The sequence below is a fragment of the Camelina sativa genome, chromosome 10 (assembly GCF_030686135.1).
Source record: "Camelina sativa cultivar CO46 ecotype springtype chromosome 10, ASM3068613v1".
NCBI classification, from domain to species: Eukaryota; Viridiplantae; Streptophyta; class Magnoliopsida; order Brassicales; family Brassicaceae; genus Camelina; species Camelina sativa.
Window position 1 is genome coordinate 22,046,708 of NC_141889.1, and position 22,631 is coordinate 22,069,338.

Sequence of the window (22,631 nt, forward strand, 5' to 3'; positions counted from 1 at the left end):
GGCGTTATGTTTGTACTATATAGTCTTACGCAACAACCAAAAAAAAAAAAAAAAAAAGAAGGAGGGATGCAACACGAGGACTTCCCGGGAGGTCACCCATCCTAGTACTACTCTCGCCCAAGCACGCTTGACTGCGGAGTTCTGATGGGATCCGGTGCATTAGTGCTGGTATGATCGCATCCGTTAGTATATACCATTCAATCGCATATATCGTGTTTTAAAAACTCTAGGGATCATTCAATGTGGGTCCCACTTGATATGTGGACCGTTTATTCACCTTGGACGTGCTTCCAACCGCGAAAAACAAGAGATAACCATATCCAAACATAATTTTGTACTCGTAGCTAATTGTGTCGCGATCACCAAAAAACATCCGAAACACCTTCAAACGTCAAAATTCGGCCTCCGGAATGGTCCAATGGTACGAAGACCCATTGCCTTGCCAGAAACACTCTTGGGGCTTTCCGAAATGGTATTATGGGTCGCGTGGTTCCTCACGATGTAAAAGTTACGGCGTTATGTTTGTACTATATAGTCTTACGCAACAACCAAAAAAAAAAAAAAAAAAAGAAGGAGGGATGCAACACGAGGACTTCCCGGGAGGTCACCCATCCTAGTACTACTCTCGCCCAAGCACGCTTGACTGCGGAGTTCTGATGGGATCCGGTGAATTAGTGCTGGTATGATCGCATCCGTTAGTATATACCATTCAATCGCATATATCGTGTTTTAAAAACTCTAGGGATCATTCAATGTGGGTCCCACTTGATATGTGGACCGTTTATTCACCTTGGACGTGCTTCCAACCGCGAAAAACAAGAGATAACCATATCCAAACATAATTTTGTACTCGTAGCTAATTGTGTCGCGATCACCAAAAAACATCCGAAACACCTTCAAACGTCAAAATTCGGCCTCCGGAATGGTCCAATGGTACGAAGACCCATTGCCTTGCCAGAAACACTCTTGGGGCTTTCCGAAATGGTATTATGGGTCGCGTGGTTCCTCACGATGTAAAAGTTACGGCGTTATGTTTGTACTATATAGTCTTACGCAACAACCAAAAAAAAAAAAAAAAAAAGAAGGAGGGATGCAACACGAGGACTTCCCGGGAGGTCACCCATCCTAGTACTACTCTCGCCCAAGCACGCTTGACTGCGGAGTTCTGATGGGATCCGGTGAATTAGTGCTGGTATGATCGCATCCGTTAGTATATACCATTCAATCGCATATATCGTGTTTTAAAAACTCTAGGGATCATTCAATGTGGGTCCCACTTGATATGTGGACCGTTTATTCACCTTGGACGTGCTTCCAACCGCGAAAAACAAGAGATAACCATATCCAAACATAATTTTGTACTCGTAGCTAATTGTGTCGCGATCACCAAAAAACATCCGAAACACCTTCAAACGTCAAAATTCGGCCTCCGGAATGGTCCAATGGTACGAAGACCCATTGCCTTGCCAGAAACACTCTTGGGGCTTTCCGAAATGGTATTATGGGTCGCGTGGTTCCTCACGATGTAAAAGTTACGGCGTTATGTTTGTACTATATAGTCTTACGCAACAACCAAAAAAAAAAAAAAAAAAAGAAGGAGGGATGCAACACGAGGACTTCCCGGGAGGTCACCCATCCTAGTACTACTCTCGCCCAAGCACGCTTGACTGCGGAGTTCTGATGGGATCCGGTGCATTAGTGCTGGTATGATCGCATCCGTTAGTATATACCATTCAATCGCATATATCGTGTTTTAAAAACTCTAGGGATCATTCAATGTGGGTCCCACTTGATATGTGGACCGTTTATTCACCTTGGACGTGCTTCCAACCGCGAAAAACAAGAGATAACCATATCCAAACATAATTTTGTACTCGTAGCTAATTGTGTCGCGATCACCAAAAAACATCCGAAACACCTTCAAACGTCAAAATTCGGCCTCCGGAATGGTCCAATGGTACGAAGACCCATTGCCTTGCCAGAAACACTCTTGGGGCTTTCCGAAATGGTATTATGGGTCGCGTGGTTCCTCACGATGTAAAAGTTACGGCGTTATGTTTGTACTATATAGTCTTACGCAACAACCAAAAAAAAAAAAAAAAAAAGAAGGAGGGATGCAACACGAGGACTTCCCGGGAGGTCACCCATCCTAGTACTACTCTCGCCCAAGCACGCTTGACTGCGGAGTTCTGATGGGATCCGGTGCATTAGTGCTGGTATGATCGCATCCGTTAGTATATACCATTCAATCGCATATATCGTGTTTTAAAAACTCTAGGGATCATTCAATGTGGGTCCCACTTGATATGTGGACCGTTTATTCACCTTGGACGTGCTTCCAACCGCGAAAAACAAGAGATAACCATATCCAAACATAATTTTGTACTCGTAGCTAATTGTGTCGCGATCACCAAAAAACATCCGAAACACCTTCAAACGTCAAAATTCGGCCTCCGGAATGGTCCAATGGTACGAAGACCCATTGCCTTGCCAGAAACACTCTTGGGGCTTTCCGAAATGGTATTATGGGTCGCGTGGTTCCTCACGATGTAAAAGTTACGGCGTTATGTTTGTACTATATAGTCTTACGCAACAACCAAAAAAAAAAAAAAAAAAAGAAGGAGGGATGCAACACGAGGACTTCCCGGGAGGTCACCCATCCTAGTACTACTCTCGCCCAAGCACGCTTGACTGCGGAGTTCTGATGGGATCCGGTGCATTAGTGCTGGTATGATCGCATCCGTTAGTATATACCATTCAATCGCATATATCGTGTTTTAAAAACTCTAGGGATCATTCAATGTGGGTCCCACTTGATATGTGGACCGTTTATTCACCTTGGACGTGCTTCCAACCGCGAAAAACAAGAGATAACCATATCCAAACATAATTTTGTACTCGTAGCTAATTGTGTCGCGATCACCAAAAAACATCCGAAACACCTTCAAACGTCAAAATTCGGCCTCCGGAATGGTCCAATGGTACGAAGACCCATTGCCTTGCCAGAAACACTCTTGGGGCTTTCCGAAATGGTATTATGGGTCGCGTGGTTCCTCACGATGTAAAAGTTACGGCGTTATGTTTGTACTATATAGTCTTACGCAACAACCAAAAAAAAAAAAAAAAAAAGAAGGAGGGATGCAACACGAGGACTTCCCGGGAGGTCACCCATCCTAGTACTACTCTCGCCCAAGCACGCTTGACTGCGGAGTTCTGATGGGATCCGGTGAATTAGTGCTGGTATGATCGCATCCGTTAGTATATACCATTCAATCGCATATATCGTGTTTTAAAAACTCTAGGGATCATTCAATGTGGGTCCCACTTGATATGTGGACCGTTTATTCACCTTGGACGTGCTTCCAACCGCGAAAAACAAGAGATAACCATATCCAAACATAATTTTGTACTCGTAGCTAATTGTGTCGCGATCACCAAAAAACATCCGAAACACCTTCAAACGTCAAAATTCGGCCTCCGGAATGGTCCAATGGTACGAAGACCCATTGCCTTGCCAGAAACACTCTTGGGGCTTTCCGAAATGGTATTATGGGTCGCGTGGTTCCTCACGATGTAAAAGTTACGGCGTTATGTTTGTACTATATAGTCTTACGCAACAACCAAAAAAAAAAAAAAAAAAAGAAGGAGGGATGCAACACGAGGACTTCCCGGGAGGTCACCCATCCTAGTACTACTCTCGCCCAAGCACGCTTGACTGCGGAGTTCTGATGGGATCCGGTGCATTAGTGCTGGTATGATCGCATCCGTTAGTATATACCATTCAATCGCATATATCGTGTTTTAAAAACTCTAGGGATCATTCAATGTGGGTCCCACTTGATATGTGGACCGTTTATTCACCTTGGACGTGCTTCCAACCGCGAAAAACAAGAGATAACCATATCCAAACATAATTTTGTACTCGTAGCTAATTGTGTCGCGATCACCAAAAAACATCCGAAACACCTTCAAACGTCAAAATTCGGCCTCCGGAATGGTCCAATGGTACGAAGACCCATTGCCTTGCCAGAAACACTCTTGGGGCTTTCCGAAATGGTATTATGGGTCGCGTGGTTCCTCACGATGTAAAAGTTACGGCGTTATGTTTGTACTATATAGTCTTACGCAACAACCAAAAAAAAAAAAAAAAAAAGAAGGAGGGATGCAACACGAGGACTTCCCGGGAGGTCACCCATCCTAGTACTACTCTCGCCCAAGCACGCTTGACTGCGGAGTTCTGATGGGATCCGGTGCATTAGTGCTGGTATGATCGCATCCGTTAGTATATACCATTCAATCGCATATATCGTGTTTTAAAAACTCTAGGGATCATTCAATGTGGGTCCCACTTGATATGTGGACCGTTTATTCACCTTGGACGTGCTTCCAACCGCGAAAAACAAGAGATAACCATATCCAAACATAATTTTGTACTCGTAGCTAATTGTGTCGCGATCACCAAAAAACATCCGAAACACCTTCAAACGTCAAAATTCGGCCTCCGGAATGGTCCAATGGTACGAAGACCCATTGCCTTGCCAGAAACACTCTTGGGGCTTTCCGAAATGGTATTATGGGTCGCGTGGTTCCTCACGATGTAAAAGTTACGGCGTTATGTTTGTACTATATAGTCTTACGCAACAACCAAAAAAAAAAAAAAAAAAAGAAGGAGGGATGCAACACGAGGACTTCCCGGGAGGTCACCCATCCTAGTACTACTCTCGCCCAAGCACGCTTGACTGCGGAGTTCTGATGGGATCCGGTGCATTAGTGCTGGTATGATCGCATCCGTTAGTATATACCATTCAATCGCATATATCGTGTTTTAAAAACTCTAGGGATCATTCAATGTGGGTCCCACTTGATATGTGGACCGTTTATTCACCTTGGACGTGCTTCCAACCGCGAAAAACAAGAGATAACCATATCCAAACATAATTTTGTACTCGTAGCTAATTGTGTCGCGATCACCAAAAAACATCCGAAACACCTTCAAACGTCAAAATTCGGCCTCCGGAATGGTCCAATGGTACGAAGACCCATTGCCTTGCCAGAAACACTCTTGGGGCTTTCCGAAATGGTATTATGGGTCGCGTGGTTCCTCACGATGTAAAAGTTACGGCGTTATGTTTGTACTATATAGTCTTACGCAACAACCAAAAAAAAAAAAAAAAAAAGAAGGAGGGATGCAACACGAGGACTTCCCGGGAGGTCACCCATCCTAGTACTACTCTCGCCCAAGCACGCTTGACTGCGGAGTTCTGATGGGATCCGGTGCATTAGTGCTGGTATGATCGCATCCGTTAGTATATACCATTCAATCGCATATATCGTGTTTTAAAAACTCTAGGGATCATTCAATGTGGGTCCCACTTGATATGTGGACCGTTTATTCACCTTGGACGTGCTTCCAACCGCGAAAAACAAGAGATAACCATATCCACACATAATTTTGTACTCGTAGCTAATTGTGTCGCGATCACCAAAAAACATCCGAAACACCTTCAAACGTCAAAATTCGGCCTCCGGAATGGTCCAATGGTACGAAGACCCATTGCCTTGCCAGAAACACTCTTGGGGCTTTCCGAAATGGTATTATGGGTCGCGTGGTTCCTCACGATGTAAAAGTTACGGCGTTATGTTTGTACTATATAGTCTTACGCAACAACCAAAAAAAAAAAAAAAAAAAGAAGGAGGGATGCAACACGAGGACTTCCCGGGAGGTCACCCATCCTAGTACTACTCTCGCCCAAGCACGCTTGACTGCGGAGTTCTGATGGGATCCGGTGCATTAGTGCTGGTATGATCGCATCCGTTAGTATATACCATTCAATCGCATATATCGTGTTTTAAAAACTCTAGGGATCATTCAATGTGGGTCCCACTTGATATGTGGACCGTTTATTCACCTTGGACGTGCTTCCAACCGCGAAAAACAAGAGATAACCATATCCAAACATAATTTTGTACTCGTAGCTAATTGTGTCGCGATCACCAAAAAACATCCGAAACACCTTCAAACGTCAAAATTCGGCCTCCGGAATGGTCCAATGGTACGAAGACCCATTGCCTTGCCAGAAACACTCTTGGGGCTTTCCGAAATGGTATTATGGGTCGCGTGGTTCCTCACGATGTAAAAGTTACGGCGTTATGTTTGTACTATATAGTCTTACGCAACAACCAAAAAAAAAAAAAAAAAAAGAAGGAGGGATGCAACACGAGGACTTCCCGGGAGGTCACCCATCCTAGTACTACTCTCGCCCAAGCACGCTTGACTGCGGAGTTCTGATGGGATCCGGTGCATTAGTGCTGGTATGATCGCATCCGTTAGTATATACCATTCAATCGCATATATCGTGTTTTAAAAACTCTAGGGATCATTCAATGTGGGTCCCACTTGATATGTGGACCGTTTATTCACCTTGGACGTGCTTCCAACCGCGAAAAACAAGAGATAACCATATCCAAACATAATTTTGTACTCGTAGCTAATTGTGTCGCGATCACCAAAAAACATCCGAAACACCTTCAAACGTCAAAATTCGGCCTCCGGAATGGTCCAATGGTACGAAGACCCATTGCCTTGCCAGAAACACTCTTGGGGCTTTCCGAAATGGTATTATGGGTCGCGTGGTTCCTCACGATGTAAAAGTTACGGCGTTATGTTTGTACTATATAGTCTTACGCAACAACCAAAAAAAAAAAAAAAAAAAGAAGGAGGGATGCAACACGAGGACTTCCCGGGAGGTCACCCATCCTAGTACTACTCTCGCCCAAGCACGCTTGACTGCGGAGTTCTGATGGGATCCGGTGCATTAGTGCTGGTATGATCGCATCCGTTAGTATATACCATTCAATCGCATATATCGTGTTTTAAAAACTCTAGGGATCATTCAATGTGGGTCCCACTTGATATGTGGACCGTTTATTCACCTTGGACGTGCTTCCAACCGCGAAAAACAAGAGATAACCATATCCAAACATAATTTTGTACTCGTAGCTAATTGTGTCGCGATCACCAAAAAACATCCGAAACACCTTCAAACGTCAAAATTCGGCCTCCGGAATGGTCCAATGGTACGAAGACCCATTGCCTTGCCAGAAACACTCTTGGGGCTTTCCGAAATGGTATTATGGGTCGCGTGGTTCCTCACGATGTAAAAGTTACGGCGTTATGTTTGTACTATATAGTCTTACGCAACAACCAAAAAAAAAAAAAAAAAAAGAAGGAGGGATGCAACACGAGGACTTCCCGGGAGGTCACCCATCCTAGTACTACTCTCGCCCAAGCACGCTTGACTGCGGAGTTCTGATGGGATCCGGTGCATTAGTGCTGGTATGATCGCATCCGTTAGTATATACCATTCAATCGCATATATCGTGTTTTAAAAACTCTAGGGATCATTCAATGTGGGTCCCACTTGATATGTGGACCGTTTATTCACCTTGGACGTGCTTCCAACCGCGAAAAACAAGAGATAACCATATCCAAACATAATTTTGTACTCGTAGCTAATTGTGTCGCGATCACCAAAAAACATCCGAAACACCTTCAAACGTCAAAATTCGGCCTCCGGAATGGTCCAATGGTACGAAGACCCATTGCCTTGCCAGAAACACTCTTGGGGCTTTCCGAAATGGTATTATGGGTCGCGTGGTTCCTCACGATGTAAAAGTTACGGCGTTATGTTTGTACTATATAGTCTTACGCAACAACCAAAAAAAAAAAAAAAAAAAGAAGGAGGGATGCAACACGAGGACTTCCCGGGAGGTCACCCATCCTAGTACTACTCTCGCCCAAGCACGCTTGACTGCGGAGTTCTGATGGGATCCGGTGCATTAGTGCTGGTATGATCGCATCCGTTAGTATATACCATTCAATCGCATATATCGTGTTTTAAAAACTCTAGGGATCATTCAATGTGGGTCCCACTTGATATGTGGACCGTTTATTCACCTTGGACGTGCTTCCAACCGCGAAAAACAAGAGATAACCATATCCAAACATAATTTTGTACTCGTAGCTAATTGTGTCGCGATCACCAAAAAACATCCGAAACACCTTCAAACGTCAAAATTCGGCCTCCGGAATGGTCCAATGGTACGAAGACCCATTGCCTTGCCAGAAACACTCTTGGGGCTTTCCGAAATGGTATTATGGGTCGCGTGGTTCCTCACGATGTAAAAGTTACGGCGTTATGTTTGTACTATATAGTCTTACGCAACAACCAAAAAAAAAAAAAAAAAAAGAAGGAGGGATGCAACACGAGGACTTCCCGGGAGGTCACCCATCCTAGTACTACTCTCGCCCAAGCACGCTTGACTGCGGAGTTCTGATGGGATCCGGTGCATTAGTGCTGGTATGATCGCATCCGTTAGTATATACCATTCAATCGCATATATCGTGTTTTAAAAACTCTAGGGATCATTCAATGTGGGTCCCACTTGATATGTGGACCGTTTATTCACCTTGGACGTGCTTCCAACCGCGAAAAACAAGAGATAACCATATCCAAACATAATTTTGTACTCGTAGCTAATTGTGTCGCGATCACCAAAAAACATCCGAAACACCTTCAAACGTCAAAATTCGGCCTCCGGAATGGTCCAATGGTACGAAGACCCATTGCCTTGCCAGAAACACTCTTGGGGCTTTCCGAAATGGTATTATGGGTCGCGTGGTTCCTCACGATGTAAAAGTTACGGCGTTATGTTTGTACTATATAGTCTTACGCAACAACCAAAAAAAAAAAAAAAAAAAGAAGGAGGGATGCAACACGAGGACTTCCCGGGAGGTCACCCATCCTAGTACTACTCTCGCCCAAGCACGCTTGACTGCGGAGTTCTGATGGGATCCGGTGCATTAGTGCTGGTATGATCGCATCCGTTAGTATATACCATTCAATCGCATATATCGTGTTTTAAAAACTCTAGGGATCATTCAATGTGGGTCCCACTTGATATGTGGACCGTTTATTCACCTTGGACGTGCTTCCAACCGCGAAAAACAAGAGATAACCATATCCAAACATAATTTTGTACTCGTAGCTAATTGTGTCGCGATCACCAAAAAACATCCGAAACACCTTCAAACGTCAAAATTCGGCCTCCGGAATGGTCCAATGGTACGAAGACCCATTGCCTTGCCAGAAACACTCTTGGGGCTTTCCGAAATGGTATTATGGGTCGCGTGGTTCCTCACGATGTAAAAGTTACGGCGTTATGTTTGTACTATATAGTCTTACGCAACAACCAAAAAAAAAAAAAAAAAAAGAAGGAGGGATGCAACACGAGGACTTCCCGGGAGGTCACCCATCCTAGTACTACTCTCGCCCAAGCACGCTTGACTGCGGAGTTCTGATGGGATCCGGTGCATTAGTGCTGGTATGATCGCATCCGTTAGTATATACCATTCAATCGCATATATCGTGTTTTAAAAACTCTAGGGATCATTCAATGTGGGTCCCACTTGATATGTGGACCGTTTATTCACCTTGGACGTGCTTCCAACCGCGAAAAACAAGAGATAACCATATCCAAACATAATTTTGTACTTGTAGCTAATTGTGTCGCGATCACCAAAAAACATCCGAAACACCTTCAAACGTCAAAATTCGGCCTCCGGAATGGTCCAATGGTACGAAGACCCATTGCCTTGCCAGAAACACTCTTGGGGCTTTCCGAAATGGTATTATGGGTCGCGTGGTTCCTCACGATGTAAAAGTTACGGCGTTATGTTTGTACTATATAGTCTTACGCAACAACCAAAAAAAAAAAAAAAAAAAGAAGGAGGGATGCAACACGAGGACTTCCCGGGAGGTCACCCATCCTAGTACTACTCTCGCCCAAGCACGCTTGACTGCGGAGTTCTGATGGGATCCGGTGCATTAGTGCTGGTATGATCGCATCCGTTAGTATATACCATTCAATCGCATATATCGTGTTTTAAAAACTCTAGGGATCATTCAATGTGGGTCCCACTTGATATGTGGACCGTTTATTCACCTTGGACGTGCTTCCAACCGCGAAAAACAAGAGATAACCATATCCAAACATAATTTTGTACTTGTAGCTAATTGTGTCGCGATCACCAAAAAACATCCGAAACACCTTCAAACGTCAAAATTCGGCCTCCGGAATGGTCCAATGGTACGAAGACCCATTGCCTTGCCAGAAACACTCTTGGGGCTTTCCGAAATGGTATTATGGGTCGCGTGGTTCCTCACGATGTAAAAGTTACGGCGTTATGTTTGTACTATATAGTCTTACGCAACAACCAAAAAAAAAAAAAAAAAAAGAAGGAGGGATGCAACACGAGGACTTCCCGGGAGGTCACCCATCCTAGTACTACTCTCGCCCAAGCACGCTTGACTGCGGAGTTCTGATGGGATCCGGTGCATTAGTGCTGGTATGATCGCATCCGTTAGTATATACCATTCAATCGCATATATCGTGTTTTAAAAACTCTAGGGATCATTCAATGTGGGTCCCACTTGATATGTGGACCGTTTATTCACCTTGGACGTGCTTCCAACCGCGAAAAACAAGAGATAACCATATCCAAACATAATTTTGTACTCGTAGCTAATTGTGTCGCGATCACCAAAAAACATCCGAAACACCTTCAAACGTCAAAATTCGGCCTCCGGAATGGTCCAATGGTACGAAGACCCATTGCCTTGCCAGAAACACTCTTGGGGCTTTCCGAAATGGTATTATGGGTCGCGTGGTTCCTCACGATGTAAAAGTTACGGCGTTATGTTTGTACTATATAGTCTTACGCAACAACCAAAAAAAAAAAAAAAAAAAGAAGGAGGGATGCAACACGAGGACTTCCCGGGAGGTCACCCATCCTAGTACTACTCTCGCCCAAGCACGCTTGACTGCGGAGTTCTGATGGGATCCGGTGCATTAGTGCTGGTATGATCGCATCCGTTAGTATATACCATTCAATCGCATATATCGTGTTTTAAAAACTCTAGGGATCATTCAATGTGGGTCCCACTTGATATGTGGACCGTTTATTCACCTTGGACGTGCTTCCAACCGCGAAAAACAAGAGATAACCATATCCAAACATAATTTTGTACTCGTAGCTAATTGTGTCGCGATCACCAAAAAACATCCGAAACACCTTCAAACGTCAAAATTCGGCCTCCGGAATGGTCCAATGGTACGAAGACCCATTGCCTTGCCAGAAACACTCTTGGGGCTTTCCGAAATGGTATTATGGGTCGCGTGGTTCCTCACGATGTAAAAGTTACGGCGTTATGTTTGTACTATATAGTCTTACGCAACAACCAAAAAAAAAAAAAAAAAAAGAAGGAGGGATGCAACACGAGGACTTCCCGGGAGGTCACCCATCCTAGTACTACTCTCGCCCAAGCACGCTTGACTGCGGAGTTCTGATGGGATCCGGTGCATTAGTGCTGGTATGATCGCATCCGTTAGTATATACCATTCAATCGCATATATCGTGTTTTAAAAACTCTAGGGATCATTCAATGTGGGTCCCACTTGATATGTGGACCGTTTATTCACCTTGGACGTGCTTCCAACCGCGAAAAACAAGAGATAACCATATCCAAACATAATTTTGTACTCGTAGCTAATTGTGTCGCGATCACCAAAAAACATCCGAAACACCTTCAAACGTCAAAATTCGGCCTCCGGAATGGTCCAATGGTACGAAGACCCATTGCCTTGCCAGAAACACTCTTGGGGCTTTCCGAAATGGTATTATGGGTCGCGTGGTTCCTCACGATGTAAAAGTTACGGCGTTATGTTTGTACTATATAGTCTTACGCAACAACCAAAAAAAAAAAAAAAAAAAGAAGGAGGGATGCAACACGAGGACTTCCCGGGAGGTCACCCATCCTAGTACTACTCTCGCCCAAGCACGCTTGACTGCGGAGTTCTGATGGGATCCGGTGCATTAGTGCTGGTATGATCGCATCCGTTAGTATATACCATTCAATCGCATATATCGTGTTTTAAAAACTCTAGGGATCATTCAATGTGGGTCCCACTTGATATGTGGACCGTTTATTCACCTTGGACGTGCTTCCAACCGCGAAAAACAAGAGATAACCATATCCAAACATAATTTTGTACTCGTAGCTAATTGTGTCGCGATCACCAAAAAACATCCGAAACACCTTCAAACGTCAAAATTCGGCCTCCGGAATGGTCCAATGGTACGAAGACCCATTGCCTTGCCAGAAACACTCTTGGGGCTTTCCGAAATGGTATTATGGGTCGCGTGGTTCCTCACGATGTAAAAGTTACGGCGTTATGTTTGTACTATATAGTCTTACGCAACAACCAAAAAAAAAAAAAAAAAAAGAAGGAGGGATGCAACACGAGGACTTCCCGGGAGGTCACCCATCCTAGTACTACTCTCGCCCAAGCACGCTTGACTGCGGAGTTCTGATGGGATCCGGTGCATTAGTGCTGGTATGATCGCATCCGTTAGTATATACCATTCAATCGCATATATCGTGTTTTAAAAACTCTAGGGATCATTCAATGTGGGTCCCACTTGATATGTGGACCGTTTATTCACCTTGGACGTGCTTCCAACCGCGAAAAACAAGAGATAACCATATCCAAACATAATTTTGTACTCGTAGCTAATTGTGTCGCGATCACCAAAAAACATCCGAAACACCTTCAAACGTCAAAATTCGGCCTCCGGAATGGTCCAATGGTACGAAGACCCATTGCCTTGCCAGAAACACTCTTGGGGCTTTCCGAAATGGTATTATGGGTCGCGTGGTTCCTCACGATGTAAAAGTTACGGCGTTATGTTTGTACTATATAGTCTTACGCAACAACCAAAAAAAAAAAAAAAAAAAGAAGGAGGGATGCAACACGAGGACTTCCCGGGAGGTCACCCATCCTAGTACTACTCTCGCCCAAGCACGCTTGACTGCGGAGTTCTGATGGGATCCGGTGCATTAGTGCTGGTATGATCGCATCCGTTAGTATATACCATTCAATCGCATATATCGTGTTTTAAAAACTCTAGGGATCATTCAATGTGGGTCCCACTTGATATGTGGACCGTTTATTCACCTTGGACGTGCTTCCAACCGCGAAAAACAAGAGATAACCATATCCAAACATAATTTTGTACTCGTAGCTAATTGTGTCGCGATCACCAAAAAACATCCGAAACACCTTCAAACGTCAAAATTCGGCCTCCGGAATGGTCCAATGGTACGAAGACCCATTGCCTTGCCAGAAACACTCTTGGGGCTTTCCGAAATGGTATTATGGGTCGCGTGGTTCCTCACGATGTAAAAGTTACGGCGTTATGTTTGTACTATATAGTCTTACGCAACAACCAAAAAAAAAAAAAAAAAAAGAAGGAGGGATGCAACACGAGGACTTCCCGGGAGGTCACCCATCCTAGTACTACTCTCGCCCAAGCACGCTTGACTGCGGAGTTCTGATGGGATCCGGTGCATTAGTGCTGGTATGATCGCATCCGTTAGTATATACCATTCAATCGCATATATCGTGTTTTAAAAACTCTAGGGATCATTCAATGTGGGTCCCACTTGATATGTGGACCGTTTATTCACCTTGGACGTGCTTCCAACCGCGAAAAACAAGAGATAACCATATCCAAACATAATTTTGTACTCGTAGCTAATTGTGTCGCGATCACCAAAAAACATCCGAAACACCTTCAAACGTCAAAATTCGGCCTCCGGAATGGTCCAATGGTACGAAGACCCATTGCCTTGCCAGAAACACTCTTGGGGCTTTCCGAAATGGTATTATGGGTCGCGTGGTTCCTCACGATGTAAAAGTTACGGCGTTATGTTTGTACTATATAGTCTTACGCAACAACCAAAAAAAAAAAAAAAAAAAGAAGGAGGGATGCAACACGAGGACTTCCCGGGAGGTCACCCATCCTAGTACTACTCTCGCCCAAGCACGCTTGACTGCGGAGTTCTGATGGGATCCGGTGCATTAGTGCTGGTATGATCGCATCCGTTAGTATATACCATTCAATCGCATATATCGTGTTTTAAAAACTCTAGGGATCATTCAATGTGGGTCCCACTTGATATGTGGACCGTTTATTCACCTTGGACGTGCTTCCAACCGCGAAAAACAAGAGATAACCATATCCAAACATAATTTTGTACTCGTAGCTAATTGTGTCGCGATCACCAAAAAACATCCGAAACACCTTCAAACGTCAAAATTCGGCCTCCGGAATGGTCCAATGGTACGAAGACCCATTGCCTTGCCAGAAACACTCTTGGGGCTTTCCGAAATGGTATTATGGGTCGCGTGGTTCCTCACGATGTAAAAGTTACGGCGTTATGTTTGTACTATATAGTCTTACGCAACAACCAAAAAAAAAAAAAAAAAAAGAAGGAGGGATGCAACACGAGGACTTCCCGGGAGGTCACCCATCCTAGTACTACTCTCGCCCAAGCACGCTTGACTGCGGAGTTCTGATGGGATCCGGTGCATTAGTGCTGGTATGATCGCATCCGTTAGTATATACCATTCAATCGCATATATCGTGTTTTAAAAACTCTAGGGATCATTCAATGTGGGTCCCACTTGATATGTGGACCGTTTATTCACCTTGGACGTGCTTCCAACCGCGAAAAACAAGAGATAACCATATCCAAACATAATTTTGTACTCGTAGCTAATTGTGTCGCGATCACCAAAAAACATCCGAAACACCTTCAAACGTCAAAATTCGGCCTCCGGAATGGTCCAATGGTACGAAGACCCATTGCCTTGCCAGAAACACTCTTGGGGCTTTCCGAAATGGTATTATGGGTCGCGTGGTTCCTCACGATGTAAAAGTTACGGCGTTATGTTTGTACTATATAGTCTTACGCAACAACCAAAAAAAAAAAAAAAAAAAGAAGGAGGGATGCAACACGAGGACTTCCCGGGAGGTCACCCATCCTAGTACTACTCTCGCCCAAGCACGCTTGACTGCGGAGTTCTGATGGGATCCGGTGCATTAGTGCTGGTATGATCGCATCCGTTAGTATATACCATTCAATCGCATATATCGTGTTTTAAAAACTCTAGGGATCATTCAATGTGGGTCCCACTTGATATGTGGACCGTTTATTCACCTTGGACGTGCTTCCAACCGCGAAAAACAAGAGATAACCATATCCAAACATAATTTTGTACTCGTAGCTAATTGTGTCGCGATCACCAAAAAACATCCGAAACACCTTCAAACGTCAAAATTCGGCCTCCGGAATGGTCCAATGGTACGAAGACCCATTGCCTTGCCAGAAACACTCTTGGGGCTTTCCGAAATGGTATTATGGGTCGCGTGGTTCCTCACGATGTAAAAGTTACGGCGTTATGTTTGTACTATATAGTCTTACGCAACAACCAAAAAAAAAAAAAAAAAAAGAAGGAGGGATGCAACACGAGGACTTCCCGGGAGGTCACCCATCCTAGTACTACTCTCGCCCAAGCACGCTTGACTGCGGAGTTCTGATGGGATCCGGTGCATTAGTGCTGGTATGATCGCATCCGTTAGTATATACCATTCAATCGCATATATCGTGTTTTAAAAACTCTAGGGATCATTCAATGTGGGTCCCACTTGATATGTGGACCGTTTATTCACCTTGGACGTGCTTCCAACCGCGAAAAACAAGAGATAACCATATCCAAACATAATTTTGTACTCGTAGCTAATTGTGTCGCGATCACCAAAAAACATCCGAAACACCTTCAAACGTCAAAATTCGGCCTCCGGAATGGTCCAATGGTACGAAGACCCATTGCCTTGCCAGAAACACTCTTGGGGCTTTCCGAAATGGTATTATGGGTCGCGTGGTTCCTCACGATGTAAAAGTTACGGCGTTATGTTTGTACTATATAGTCTTACGCAACAACCAAAAAAAAAAAAAAAAAAAGAAGGAGGGATGCAACACGAGGACTTCCCGGGAGGTCACCCATCCTAGTACTACTCTCGCCCAAGCACGCTTGACTGCGGAGTTCTGATGGGATCCGGTGCATTAGTGCTGGTATGATCGCATCCGTTAGTATATACCATTCAATCGCATATATCGTGTTTTAAAAACTCTAGGGATCATTCAATGTGGGTCCCACTTGATATGTGGACCGTTTATTCACCTTGGACGTGCTTCCAACCGCGAAAAACAAGAGATAACCATATCCAAACATAATTTTGTACTCGTAGCTAATTGTGTCGCGATCACCAAAAAACATCCGAAACACCTTCAAACGTCAAAATTCGGCCTCCGGAATGGTCCAATGGTACGAAGACCCATTGCCTTGCCAGAAACACTCTTGGGGCTTTCCGAAATGGTATTATGGGTCGCGTGGTTCCTCACGATGTAAAAGTTACGGCGTTATGTTTGTACTATATAGTCTTACGCAACAACCAAAAAAAAAAAAAAAAAAAGAAGGAGGGATGCAACACGAGGACTTCCCGGGAGGTCACCCATCCTAGTACTACTCTCGCCCAAGCACGCTTGACTGCGGAGTTCTGATGGGATCCGGTGCATTAGTGCTGGTATGATCGCATCCGTTAGTATATACCATTCAATCGCATATATCGTGTTTTAAAAACTCTAGGGATCATTCAATGTGGGTCCCACTTGATATGTGGACCGTTTATTCACCTTGGACGTGCTTCCAACCGCGAAAAACAAGAGATAACCATATCCAAACATAATTTTGTACTCGTAGCTAATTGTGTCGCGATCACCAAAAAACATCCGAAACACCTTCAAACGTCAAAATTCGGCCTCCGGAATGGTCCAATGGTACGAAGACCCATTGCCTTGCCAGAAACACTCTTGGGGCTTTCCGAAATGGTATTATGGGTCGCGTGGTTCCTCACGATGTAAAAGTTACGGCGTTATGTTTGTACTATATAGTCTTACGCAACAACCAAAAAAAAAAAAAAAAAAAGAAGGAGGGATGCAACACGAGGACTTCCCGGGAGGTCACCCATCCTAGTACTACTCTCGCCCAAGCACGCTTGACTGCGGAGTTCTGATGGGATCCGGTGCATTAGTGCTGGTATGATCGCATCCGTTAGTATATACCATTCAATCGCATATATCGTGTTTTAAAAACTCTAGGGATCATTCAATGTGGGTCCCACTTGATATGTGGACCGTTTATTCACCTTGGACGTGCTTCCAACCGCGAAAAACAAGAGATAACCATATCCAAACATAATTTTGTACTCGTAGCTAATTGTGTCGCGATCACCAAAAAACATCCGAAACACCTTCAAACGTCAAAATTCGGCCTCCGGAATGGTCCAATGGTACGAAGACCCATTGCCTTGCCAGAAACACTCTTGGGGCTTTCCGAAATGGTATTATGGGTCGCGTGGTTCCTCACGATGTAAAAGTTACGGCGTTATGTTTGTACTATATAGTCTTACGCAACAACCAAAAAAAAAAAAAAAAAAAGAAGGAGGGATGCAACACGAGGACTTCCCGGGAGGTCACCCATCCTAGTACTACTCTCGCCCAAGCACGCTTGACTGCGGAGTTCTGATGGGATCCGGTGAATTAGTGCTGGTATGATCGCATCCGTTAGTATATACCATTCAATCGCATATATCGTGTTTTAAAAACTCTAGGGATCATTCAATGTGGGTCCCACTTGATATGTGGACCGTTTATTCACCTTGGACGTGCTTCCAACCGCGAAAAACAAGAGATAACCATATCCAAACATAATTTTGTACTCGTAGCTAATTGTGTCGCGATCACCAAAAAACATCCGAAACACCTTCAAACGTCAAAATTCGGCCTCCGGAATGGTCCAATGGTACGAAGACCCATTGCCTTGCCAGAAACACTCTTGGGGCTTTCCGAAATGGTATTATGGGTCGCGTGGTTCCTCACGATGTAAAAGTTACGGCGTTATGTTTGTACTATATAGTCTTACGCAACAACCAAAAAAAAAAAAAAAAAAAGAAGGAGGGATGCAACACGAGGACTTCCCGGGAGGTCACCCATCCTAGTACTACTCTCGCCCAAGCACGCTTGACTGCGGAGTTCTGATGGGATCCGGTGCATTAGTGCTGGTATGATCGCATCCGTTAGTATATACCATTCAATCGCATATATCGTGTTTTAAAAACTCTAGGGATCATTCAATGTGGGTCCCACTTGATATGTGGACCGTTTATTCACCTTGGACGTGCTTCCAACCGCGAAAAACAAGAGATAACCATATCCAAACATAATTTTGTACTCGTAGCTAATTGTGTCGCGATCACCAAAAAACATCCGAAACACCTTCAAACGTCAAAATTCGGCCTCCGGAATGGTCCAATGGTACGAAGACCCATTGCCTTGCCAGAAACACTCTTGGGGCTTTCCGAAATGGTATTATGGGTCGCGTGGTTCCTCACGATGTAAAAGTTACGGCGTTATGTTTGTACTATATAGTCTTACGCAACAACCAAAAAAAAAAAAAAAAAAAGAAGGAGGGATGCAACACGAGGACTTCCCGGGAGGTCACCCATCCTAGTACTACTCTCGCCCAAGCACGCTTGACTGCGGAGTTCTGATGGGATCCGGTGCATTAGTGCTGGTATGATCGCATCCGTTAGTATATACCATTCAATCGCATATATCGTGTTTTAAAAACTCTAGGGATCATTCAATGTGGGTCCCACTTGATATGTGGACCGTTTATTCACCTTGGACGTGCTTCCAACCGCGAAAAACAAGAGATAACCATATCCAAACATAATTTTGTACTCGTAGCTAATTGTGTCGCGATCACCAAAAAACATCCGAAACACCTTCAAACGTCAAAATTCGGCCTCCGGAATGGTCCAATGGTACGAAGACCCATTGCCTTGCCAGAAACACTCTTGGGGCTTTCCGAAATGGTATTATGGGTCGCGTGGTTCCTCACGATGTAAAAGTTACGGCGTTATGTTTGTACTATATAGTCTTACGCAACAACCAAAAAAAAAAAAAAAAAAAGAAGGAGGGATGCAACACGAGGACTTCCCGGGAGGTCACCCATCCTAGTACTACTCTCGCCCAAGCACGCTTGACTGCGGAGTTCTGATGGGATCCGGTGCATTAGTGCTGGTATGATCGCATCCGTTAGTATATACCATTCAATCGCATATATCGTGTTTTAAAAACTCTAGGGATCATTCAATGTGGGTCCCACTTGATATGTGGACCGTTTATTCACCTTGGACGTGCTTCCAACCGCGAAAAACAAGAGATAACCATATCCAAACATAATTTTGTACTCGTAGCTAATTGTGTCGCGATCACCAAAAAACATCCGAAACACCTTCAAACGTCAAAATTCGGCCTCCGGAATGGTCCAATGGTACGAAGACCCATTGCCTTGCCAGAAACACTCTTGGGGCTTTCCGAAATGGTATTATGGGTCGCGTGGTTCCTCACGATGTAAAAGTTACGGCGTTATGTTTGTACTATATAGTCTTACGCAACAACCAAAAAAAAAAAAAAAAAAAGAAGGAGGGATGCAACACGAGGACTTCCCGGGAGGTCACCCATCCTAGTACTACTCTCGCCCAAGCACGCTTGACTGCGGAGTTCTGATGGGATCCGGTGAATTAGTGCTGGTATGATCGCATCCGTTAGTATATACCATTCAATCGCATATATCGTGTTTTAAAAACTCTAGGGATCATTCAATGTGGGTCCCACTTGATATGTGGACCGTTTATTCACCTTGGACGTGCTTCCAACCGCGAAAAACAAGAGATAACCATATCCAAACATAATTTTGTACTCGTAGCTAATTGTGTCGCGATCACCAAAAAACATCCGAAACACCTTCAAACGTCAAAATTCGGCCTCCGGAATGGTCCAATGGTACGAAGACCCATTGCCTTGCCAGAAACACTCTTGGGGCTTTCCGAAATGGTATTATGGGTCGCGTGGTTCCTCACGATGTAAAAGTTACGGCGTTATGTTTGTACTATATAGTCTTACGCAACAACCAAAAAAAAAAAAAAAAAAAGAAGGAGGGATGCAACACGAGGACTTCCCGGGAGGTCACCCATCCTAGTACTACTCTCGCCCAAGCACGCTTGACTGCGGAGTTCTGATGGGATCCGGTGCATTAGTGCTGGTATGATCGCATCCGTTAGTATATACCATTCAATCGCATATATCGTGTTTTAAAAACTCTAGGGATCATTCAATGTGGGTCCCACTTGATATGTGGACCGTTTATTCACCTTGGACGTGCTTCCAACCGCGAAAAACAAGAGATAACCATATCCAAACATAATTTTGTACTCGTAGCTAATTGTGTCGCGATCACCAAAAAACATCCGAAACACCTTCAAACGTCAAAATTCGGCCTCCGGAATGGTCCAATGGTACGAAGACCCATTGCCTTGCCAGAAACACTCTTGGGGCTTTCCGAAATGGTATTATGGGTCGCGTGGTTCCTCACGATGTAAAAGTTACGGCGTTATGTTTGTACTATATAGTCTTACGCAACAACCAAAAAAAAAAAAAAAAAAAAGAAGGAGGGATGCAACACGAGGACTTCCCGGGAGGTCACCCATCCTAGTACTACTCTCGCCCAAGCACGCTTGACTGCGGAGTTCTGATGGGATCCGGTGAATTAGTGCTGGTATGATCGCATCCGTTAGTATATACCATTCAATCGCATATATCGTGTTTTAAAAACTCTAGGGATCATTCAATGTGGGTCCCACTTGATATGTGGACCGTTTATTCACCTTGGACGTGCTTCCAACCGCGAAAAACAAGAGATAACCATATCCAAACATAATTTTGTACTCGTAGCTAATTGTGTCGCGATCACCAAAAAACATCCGAAACACCTTCAAACGTCAAAATTCGGCCTCCGGAATGGTCCAATGGTACGAAGACCCATTGCCTTGCCAGAAACACTCTTGGGGCTTTCCGAAATGGTATTATGGGTCGCGTGGTTCCTCACGATGTAAAAGTTACGGCGTTATGTTTGTACTATATAGTCTTACGCAACAACCAAAAAAAAAAAAAAAAAAAGAAGGAGGGATGCAACACGAGGACTTCCCGGGAGGTCACCCATCCTAGTACTACTCTCGCCCAAGCACGCTTGACTGCGGAGTTCTGATGGGATCCGGTGCATTAGTGCTGGTATGATCGCATCCGTTAGTATATACCATTCAATCGCATATATCGTGTTTTAAAAACTCTAGGGATCATTCAATGTGGGTCCCACTTGATATGTGGACCGTTTATTCACCTTGGACGTGCTTCCAACCGCGAAAAACAAGAGATAACCATATCCAAACATAATTTTGTACTCGTAGCTAATTGTGTCGCGATCACCAAAAAACATCCGAAACACCTTCAAACGTCAAAATTCGGCCTCCGGAATGGTCCAATGGTACGAAGACCCATTGCCTTGCCAGAAACACTCTTGGGGCTTTCCGAAATGGTATTATGGGTCGCGTGGTTCCTCACGATGTAAAAGTTACGGCGTTATGTTTGTACTATATAGTCTTACGCAACAACCAAAAAAAAAAAAAAAAAAAGAAGGAGGGATGCAACACGAGGACTTCCCGGGAGGTCACCCATCCTAGTACTACTCTCGCCCAAGCACGCTTGACTGCGGAGTTCTGATGGGATCCGGTGCATTAGTGCTGGTATGATCGCATCCGTTAGTATATACCATTCAATCGCATAAATCGTGTTTTAAAAAACTCTAGGGATCATTCAATGTGGGTCCCACTTGATATGTGGACCGTTTATTCACCTTGGACGTGCTTCCAACCGCGAAAAACAAGAGATAACCATATCCAAACATAATTTTGTACTCGTAGCTAATTGTGTCGCGATCACCAAAAAACATCCGAAACACCTTCAAACGTCAAAATTCGGCCTCCGGAAATGGTCCAATGGTACGAAGACCCATTGCCTTGCCAGAAACACTCTTGGGGCTTTCCGAAATGGTATTATGGGTCGCGTGGTTCCTCACGATGTAAAAGTTACGGCGTTATGTTTGTACTATATAGTCTTACGCAACAACCAAAAAAAAAAAAAAAAAAAGAAGGAGGGATGCAACACGAGGACTTCCCGGGAGGTCACCCATCCTAGTACTACTCTCGCCGCCCAAGCACGCTTGACTGCGGAGTTCTGATGGGATCCGGTGCATTAGTGCTGGTATGATCGCATCCGTTAGTATATACCATTCAATCGCATATATCGTGTTTTTAAAAACTCTAGGGATCATTCAATGTGGGTCCCACTTGATATGTGGACCGTTTATTCACCTTGGACGTGCTTCCAACCGCGAAAAAACAAGAGATAACCATATCCAAACATAATTTTTGTACTCGTAGCTAATTGTGTCGCGATCACCAAAAAACATCCGAAACACCTTCAAACGTCAAAATTCGGCCTCCGGAATGGTCCAATGGTACGAAGACCCATTGCCTTGCCAGAAAACACTCTTGGGGCTTTCCGAAATGGTATTATGGGTCGCGTGGTTCCTCACGATGTAAAAGTTACGGCGTTTATGTTTGTACTATATAGTCTTACGCAACAAACCAAAAAAAAAAAAAAAAAAAAGAAGGGAGGGATGCAACACGAGGACTTCCCGGG

General features: G+C 44.3%; 44 non-coding genes across 44 annotated transcripts; all 44 read right to left on the minus strand.

Moving 5' to 3' along the window:
* Window positions 1–63: 63 nt before the first annotated feature.
* Window positions 64–182, minus strand: LOC147936812 (5S ribosomal RNA). The gene has a single exon (XR_015570247.1). It is a non-coding gene; the product is annotated as a 5S ribosomal RNA (ribosomal RNA).
* Window positions 183–575: 393 nt separating this feature from the next.
* Window positions 576–694, minus strand: LOC147936813 (5S ribosomal RNA). The gene has a single exon (XR_015569529.1). It is a non-coding gene; the product is annotated as a 5S ribosomal RNA (ribosomal RNA).
* Window positions 695–1,087: 393 nt separating this feature from the next.
* On the minus strand, window positions 1,088–1,206 carry LOC147936814 (5S ribosomal RNA). The gene has a single exon (XR_015569530.1). It is a non-coding gene; the product is annotated as a 5S ribosomal RNA (ribosomal RNA).
* Window positions 1,207–1,599: 393 nt separating this feature from the next.
* On the minus strand, window positions 1,600–1,718 carry LOC147936815 (5S ribosomal RNA). The gene has a single exon (XR_015570248.1). It is a non-coding gene; the product is annotated as a 5S ribosomal RNA (ribosomal RNA).
* A 393-nt stretch (window positions 1,719–2,111) lies between these two features.
* LOC147936816 (5S ribosomal RNA) lies at window positions 2,112–2,230 on the minus strand. Its single transcript, XR_015570249.1, has one exon. It is a non-coding gene; the product is annotated as a 5S ribosomal RNA (ribosomal RNA).
* A 393-nt stretch (window positions 2,231–2,623) lies between these two features.
* LOC147936817 (5S ribosomal RNA) lies at window positions 2,624–2,742 on the minus strand. The gene has a single exon (XR_015570250.1). It is a non-coding gene; the product is annotated as a 5S ribosomal RNA (ribosomal RNA).
* Window positions 2,743–3,135: 393 nt separating this feature from the next.
* LOC147936818 (5S ribosomal RNA) lies at window positions 3,136–3,254 on the minus strand. The gene has a single exon (XR_015569531.1). It is a non-coding gene; the product is annotated as a 5S ribosomal RNA (ribosomal RNA).
* Window positions 3,255–3,647: 393 nt separating this feature from the next.
* On the minus strand, window positions 3,648–3,766 carry LOC147936819 (5S ribosomal RNA). Its single transcript, XR_015570251.1, has one exon. It is a non-coding gene; the product is annotated as a 5S ribosomal RNA (ribosomal RNA).
* A 393-nt stretch (window positions 3,767–4,159) lies between these two features.
* LOC147936820 (5S ribosomal RNA) lies at window positions 4,160–4,278 on the minus strand. Its single transcript, XR_015570252.1, has one exon. It is a non-coding gene; the product is annotated as a 5S ribosomal RNA (ribosomal RNA).
* A 393-nt stretch (window positions 4,279–4,671) lies between these two features.
* LOC147936821 (5S ribosomal RNA) lies at window positions 4,672–4,790 on the minus strand. The gene has a single exon (XR_015570253.1). It is a non-coding gene; the product is annotated as a 5S ribosomal RNA (ribosomal RNA).
* A 393-nt stretch (window positions 4,791–5,183) lies between these two features.
* Window positions 5,184–5,302, minus strand: LOC147936822 (5S ribosomal RNA). The gene has a single exon (XR_015570254.1). It is a non-coding gene; the product is annotated as a 5S ribosomal RNA (ribosomal RNA).
* Window positions 5,303–5,695: 393 nt separating this feature from the next.
* Window positions 5,696–5,814, minus strand: LOC147936823 (5S ribosomal RNA). The gene has a single exon (XR_015570256.1). It is a non-coding gene; the product is annotated as a 5S ribosomal RNA (ribosomal RNA).
* A 393-nt stretch (window positions 5,815–6,207) lies between these two features.
* LOC147936824 (5S ribosomal RNA) lies at window positions 6,208–6,326 on the minus strand. The gene has a single exon (XR_015570257.1). It is a non-coding gene; the product is annotated as a 5S ribosomal RNA (ribosomal RNA).
* A 393-nt stretch (window positions 6,327–6,719) lies between these two features.
* On the minus strand, window positions 6,720–6,838 carry LOC147936825 (5S ribosomal RNA). The gene has a single exon (XR_015570258.1). It is a non-coding gene; the product is annotated as a 5S ribosomal RNA (ribosomal RNA).
* A 393-nt stretch (window positions 6,839–7,231) lies between these two features.
* Window positions 7,232–7,350, minus strand: LOC147936826 (5S ribosomal RNA). The gene has a single exon (XR_015570259.1). It is a non-coding gene; the product is annotated as a 5S ribosomal RNA (ribosomal RNA).
* Window positions 7,351–7,743: 393 nt separating this feature from the next.
* Window positions 7,744–7,862, minus strand: LOC147936827 (5S ribosomal RNA). Its single transcript, XR_015570260.1, has one exon. It is a non-coding gene; the product is annotated as a 5S ribosomal RNA (ribosomal RNA).
* A 393-nt stretch (window positions 7,863–8,255) lies between these two features.
* On the minus strand, window positions 8,256–8,374 carry LOC147936828 (5S ribosomal RNA). The gene has a single exon (XR_015570261.1). It is a non-coding gene; the product is annotated as a 5S ribosomal RNA (ribosomal RNA).
* Window positions 8,375–8,767: 393 nt separating this feature from the next.
* LOC147936829 (5S ribosomal RNA) lies at window positions 8,768–8,886 on the minus strand. Its single transcript, XR_015570262.1, has one exon. It is a non-coding gene; the product is annotated as a 5S ribosomal RNA (ribosomal RNA).
* Window positions 8,887–9,279: 393 nt separating this feature from the next.
* LOC147936830 (5S ribosomal RNA) lies at window positions 9,280–9,398 on the minus strand. The gene has a single exon (XR_015570263.1). It is a non-coding gene; the product is annotated as a 5S ribosomal RNA (ribosomal RNA).
* Window positions 9,399–9,791: 393 nt separating this feature from the next.
* Window positions 9,792–9,910, minus strand: LOC147936831 (5S ribosomal RNA). The gene has a single exon (XR_015570264.1). It is a non-coding gene; the product is annotated as a 5S ribosomal RNA (ribosomal RNA).
* Window positions 9,911–10,303: 393 nt separating this feature from the next.
* Window positions 10,304–10,422, minus strand: LOC147936832 (5S ribosomal RNA). The gene has a single exon (XR_015570265.1). It is a non-coding gene; the product is annotated as a 5S ribosomal RNA (ribosomal RNA).
* A 393-nt stretch (window positions 10,423–10,815) lies between these two features.
* Window positions 10,816–10,934, minus strand: LOC147936833 (5S ribosomal RNA). The gene has a single exon (XR_015570267.1). It is a non-coding gene; the product is annotated as a 5S ribosomal RNA (ribosomal RNA).
* A 393-nt stretch (window positions 10,935–11,327) lies between these two features.
* On the minus strand, window positions 11,328–11,446 carry LOC147936834 (5S ribosomal RNA). Its single transcript, XR_015570268.1, has one exon. It is a non-coding gene; the product is annotated as a 5S ribosomal RNA (ribosomal RNA).
* A 393-nt stretch (window positions 11,447–11,839) lies between these two features.
* LOC147936835 (5S ribosomal RNA) lies at window positions 11,840–11,958 on the minus strand. Its single transcript, XR_015570269.1, has one exon. It is a non-coding gene; the product is annotated as a 5S ribosomal RNA (ribosomal RNA).
* A 393-nt stretch (window positions 11,959–12,351) lies between these two features.
* On the minus strand, window positions 12,352–12,470 carry LOC147936836 (5S ribosomal RNA). Its single transcript, XR_015570270.1, has one exon. It is a non-coding gene; the product is annotated as a 5S ribosomal RNA (ribosomal RNA).
* A 393-nt stretch (window positions 12,471–12,863) lies between these two features.
* On the minus strand, window positions 12,864–12,982 carry LOC147936837 (5S ribosomal RNA). The gene has a single exon (XR_015570271.1). It is a non-coding gene; the product is annotated as a 5S ribosomal RNA (ribosomal RNA).
* A 393-nt stretch (window positions 12,983–13,375) lies between these two features.
* On the minus strand, window positions 13,376–13,494 carry LOC147936838 (5S ribosomal RNA). Its single transcript, XR_015570272.1, has one exon. It is a non-coding gene; the product is annotated as a 5S ribosomal RNA (ribosomal RNA).
* Window positions 13,495–13,887: 393 nt separating this feature from the next.
* LOC147936839 (5S ribosomal RNA) lies at window positions 13,888–14,006 on the minus strand. Its single transcript, XR_015570273.1, has one exon. It is a non-coding gene; the product is annotated as a 5S ribosomal RNA (ribosomal RNA).
* Window positions 14,007–14,399: 393 nt separating this feature from the next.
* LOC147936840 (5S ribosomal RNA) lies at window positions 14,400–14,518 on the minus strand. The gene has a single exon (XR_015570274.1). It is a non-coding gene; the product is annotated as a 5S ribosomal RNA (ribosomal RNA).
* A 393-nt stretch (window positions 14,519–14,911) lies between these two features.
* On the minus strand, window positions 14,912–15,030 carry LOC147936841 (5S ribosomal RNA). Its single transcript, XR_015570275.1, has one exon. It is a non-coding gene; the product is annotated as a 5S ribosomal RNA (ribosomal RNA).
* A 393-nt stretch (window positions 15,031–15,423) lies between these two features.
* On the minus strand, window positions 15,424–15,542 carry LOC147936842 (5S ribosomal RNA). Its single transcript, XR_015570276.1, has one exon. It is a non-coding gene; the product is annotated as a 5S ribosomal RNA (ribosomal RNA).
* A 393-nt stretch (window positions 15,543–15,935) lies between these two features.
* On the minus strand, window positions 15,936–16,054 carry LOC147936843 (5S ribosomal RNA). The gene has a single exon (XR_015570278.1). It is a non-coding gene; the product is annotated as a 5S ribosomal RNA (ribosomal RNA).
* Window positions 16,055–16,447: 393 nt separating this feature from the next.
* LOC147936844 (5S ribosomal RNA) lies at window positions 16,448–16,566 on the minus strand. Its single transcript, XR_015570279.1, has one exon. It is a non-coding gene; the product is annotated as a 5S ribosomal RNA (ribosomal RNA).
* A 393-nt stretch (window positions 16,567–16,959) lies between these two features.
* On the minus strand, window positions 16,960–17,078 carry LOC147936845 (5S ribosomal RNA). The gene has a single exon (XR_015570280.1). It is a non-coding gene; the product is annotated as a 5S ribosomal RNA (ribosomal RNA).
* Window positions 17,079–17,471: 393 nt separating this feature from the next.
* LOC147936846 (5S ribosomal RNA) lies at window positions 17,472–17,590 on the minus strand. The gene has a single exon (XR_015569532.1). It is a non-coding gene; the product is annotated as a 5S ribosomal RNA (ribosomal RNA).
* A 393-nt stretch (window positions 17,591–17,983) lies between these two features.
* On the minus strand, window positions 17,984–18,102 carry LOC147936847 (5S ribosomal RNA). Its single transcript, XR_015570281.1, has one exon. It is a non-coding gene; the product is annotated as a 5S ribosomal RNA (ribosomal RNA).
* Window positions 18,103–18,495: 393 nt separating this feature from the next.
* LOC147936848 (5S ribosomal RNA) lies at window positions 18,496–18,614 on the minus strand. The gene has a single exon (XR_015570282.1). It is a non-coding gene; the product is annotated as a 5S ribosomal RNA (ribosomal RNA).
* Window positions 18,615–19,007: 393 nt separating this feature from the next.
* On the minus strand, window positions 19,008–19,126 carry LOC147936849 (5S ribosomal RNA). Its single transcript, XR_015569332.1, has one exon. It is a non-coding gene; the product is annotated as a 5S ribosomal RNA (ribosomal RNA).
* Window positions 19,127–19,519: 393 nt separating this feature from the next.
* LOC147936850 (5S ribosomal RNA) lies at window positions 19,520–19,638 on the minus strand. Its single transcript, XR_015569533.1, has one exon. It is a non-coding gene; the product is annotated as a 5S ribosomal RNA (ribosomal RNA).
* A 393-nt stretch (window positions 19,639–20,031) lies between these two features.
* Window positions 20,032–20,150, minus strand: LOC147936851 (5S ribosomal RNA). Its single transcript, XR_015569333.1, has one exon. It is a non-coding gene; the product is annotated as a 5S ribosomal RNA (ribosomal RNA).
* A 394-nt stretch (window positions 20,151–20,544) lies between these two features.
* On the minus strand, window positions 20,545–20,663 carry LOC147936852 (5S ribosomal RNA). The gene has a single exon (XR_015569534.1). It is a non-coding gene; the product is annotated as a 5S ribosomal RNA (ribosomal RNA).
* A 393-nt stretch (window positions 20,664–21,056) lies between these two features.
* Window positions 21,057–21,175, minus strand: LOC147936853 (5S ribosomal RNA). Its single transcript, XR_015569334.1, has one exon. It is a non-coding gene; the product is annotated as a 5S ribosomal RNA (ribosomal RNA).
* A 393-nt stretch (window positions 21,176–21,568) lies between these two features.
* Window positions 21,569–21,687, minus strand: LOC147936854 (5S ribosomal RNA). The gene has a single exon (XR_015569335.1). It is a non-coding gene; the product is annotated as a 5S ribosomal RNA (ribosomal RNA).
* Window positions 21,688–22,082: 395 nt separating this feature from the next.
* On the minus strand, window positions 22,083–22,204 carry LOC147936855 (5S ribosomal RNA). The gene has a single exon (XR_015569665.1). It is a non-coding gene; the product is annotated as a 5S ribosomal RNA (ribosomal RNA).
* Window positions 22,205–22,631: the final 427 nt, after the last annotated feature.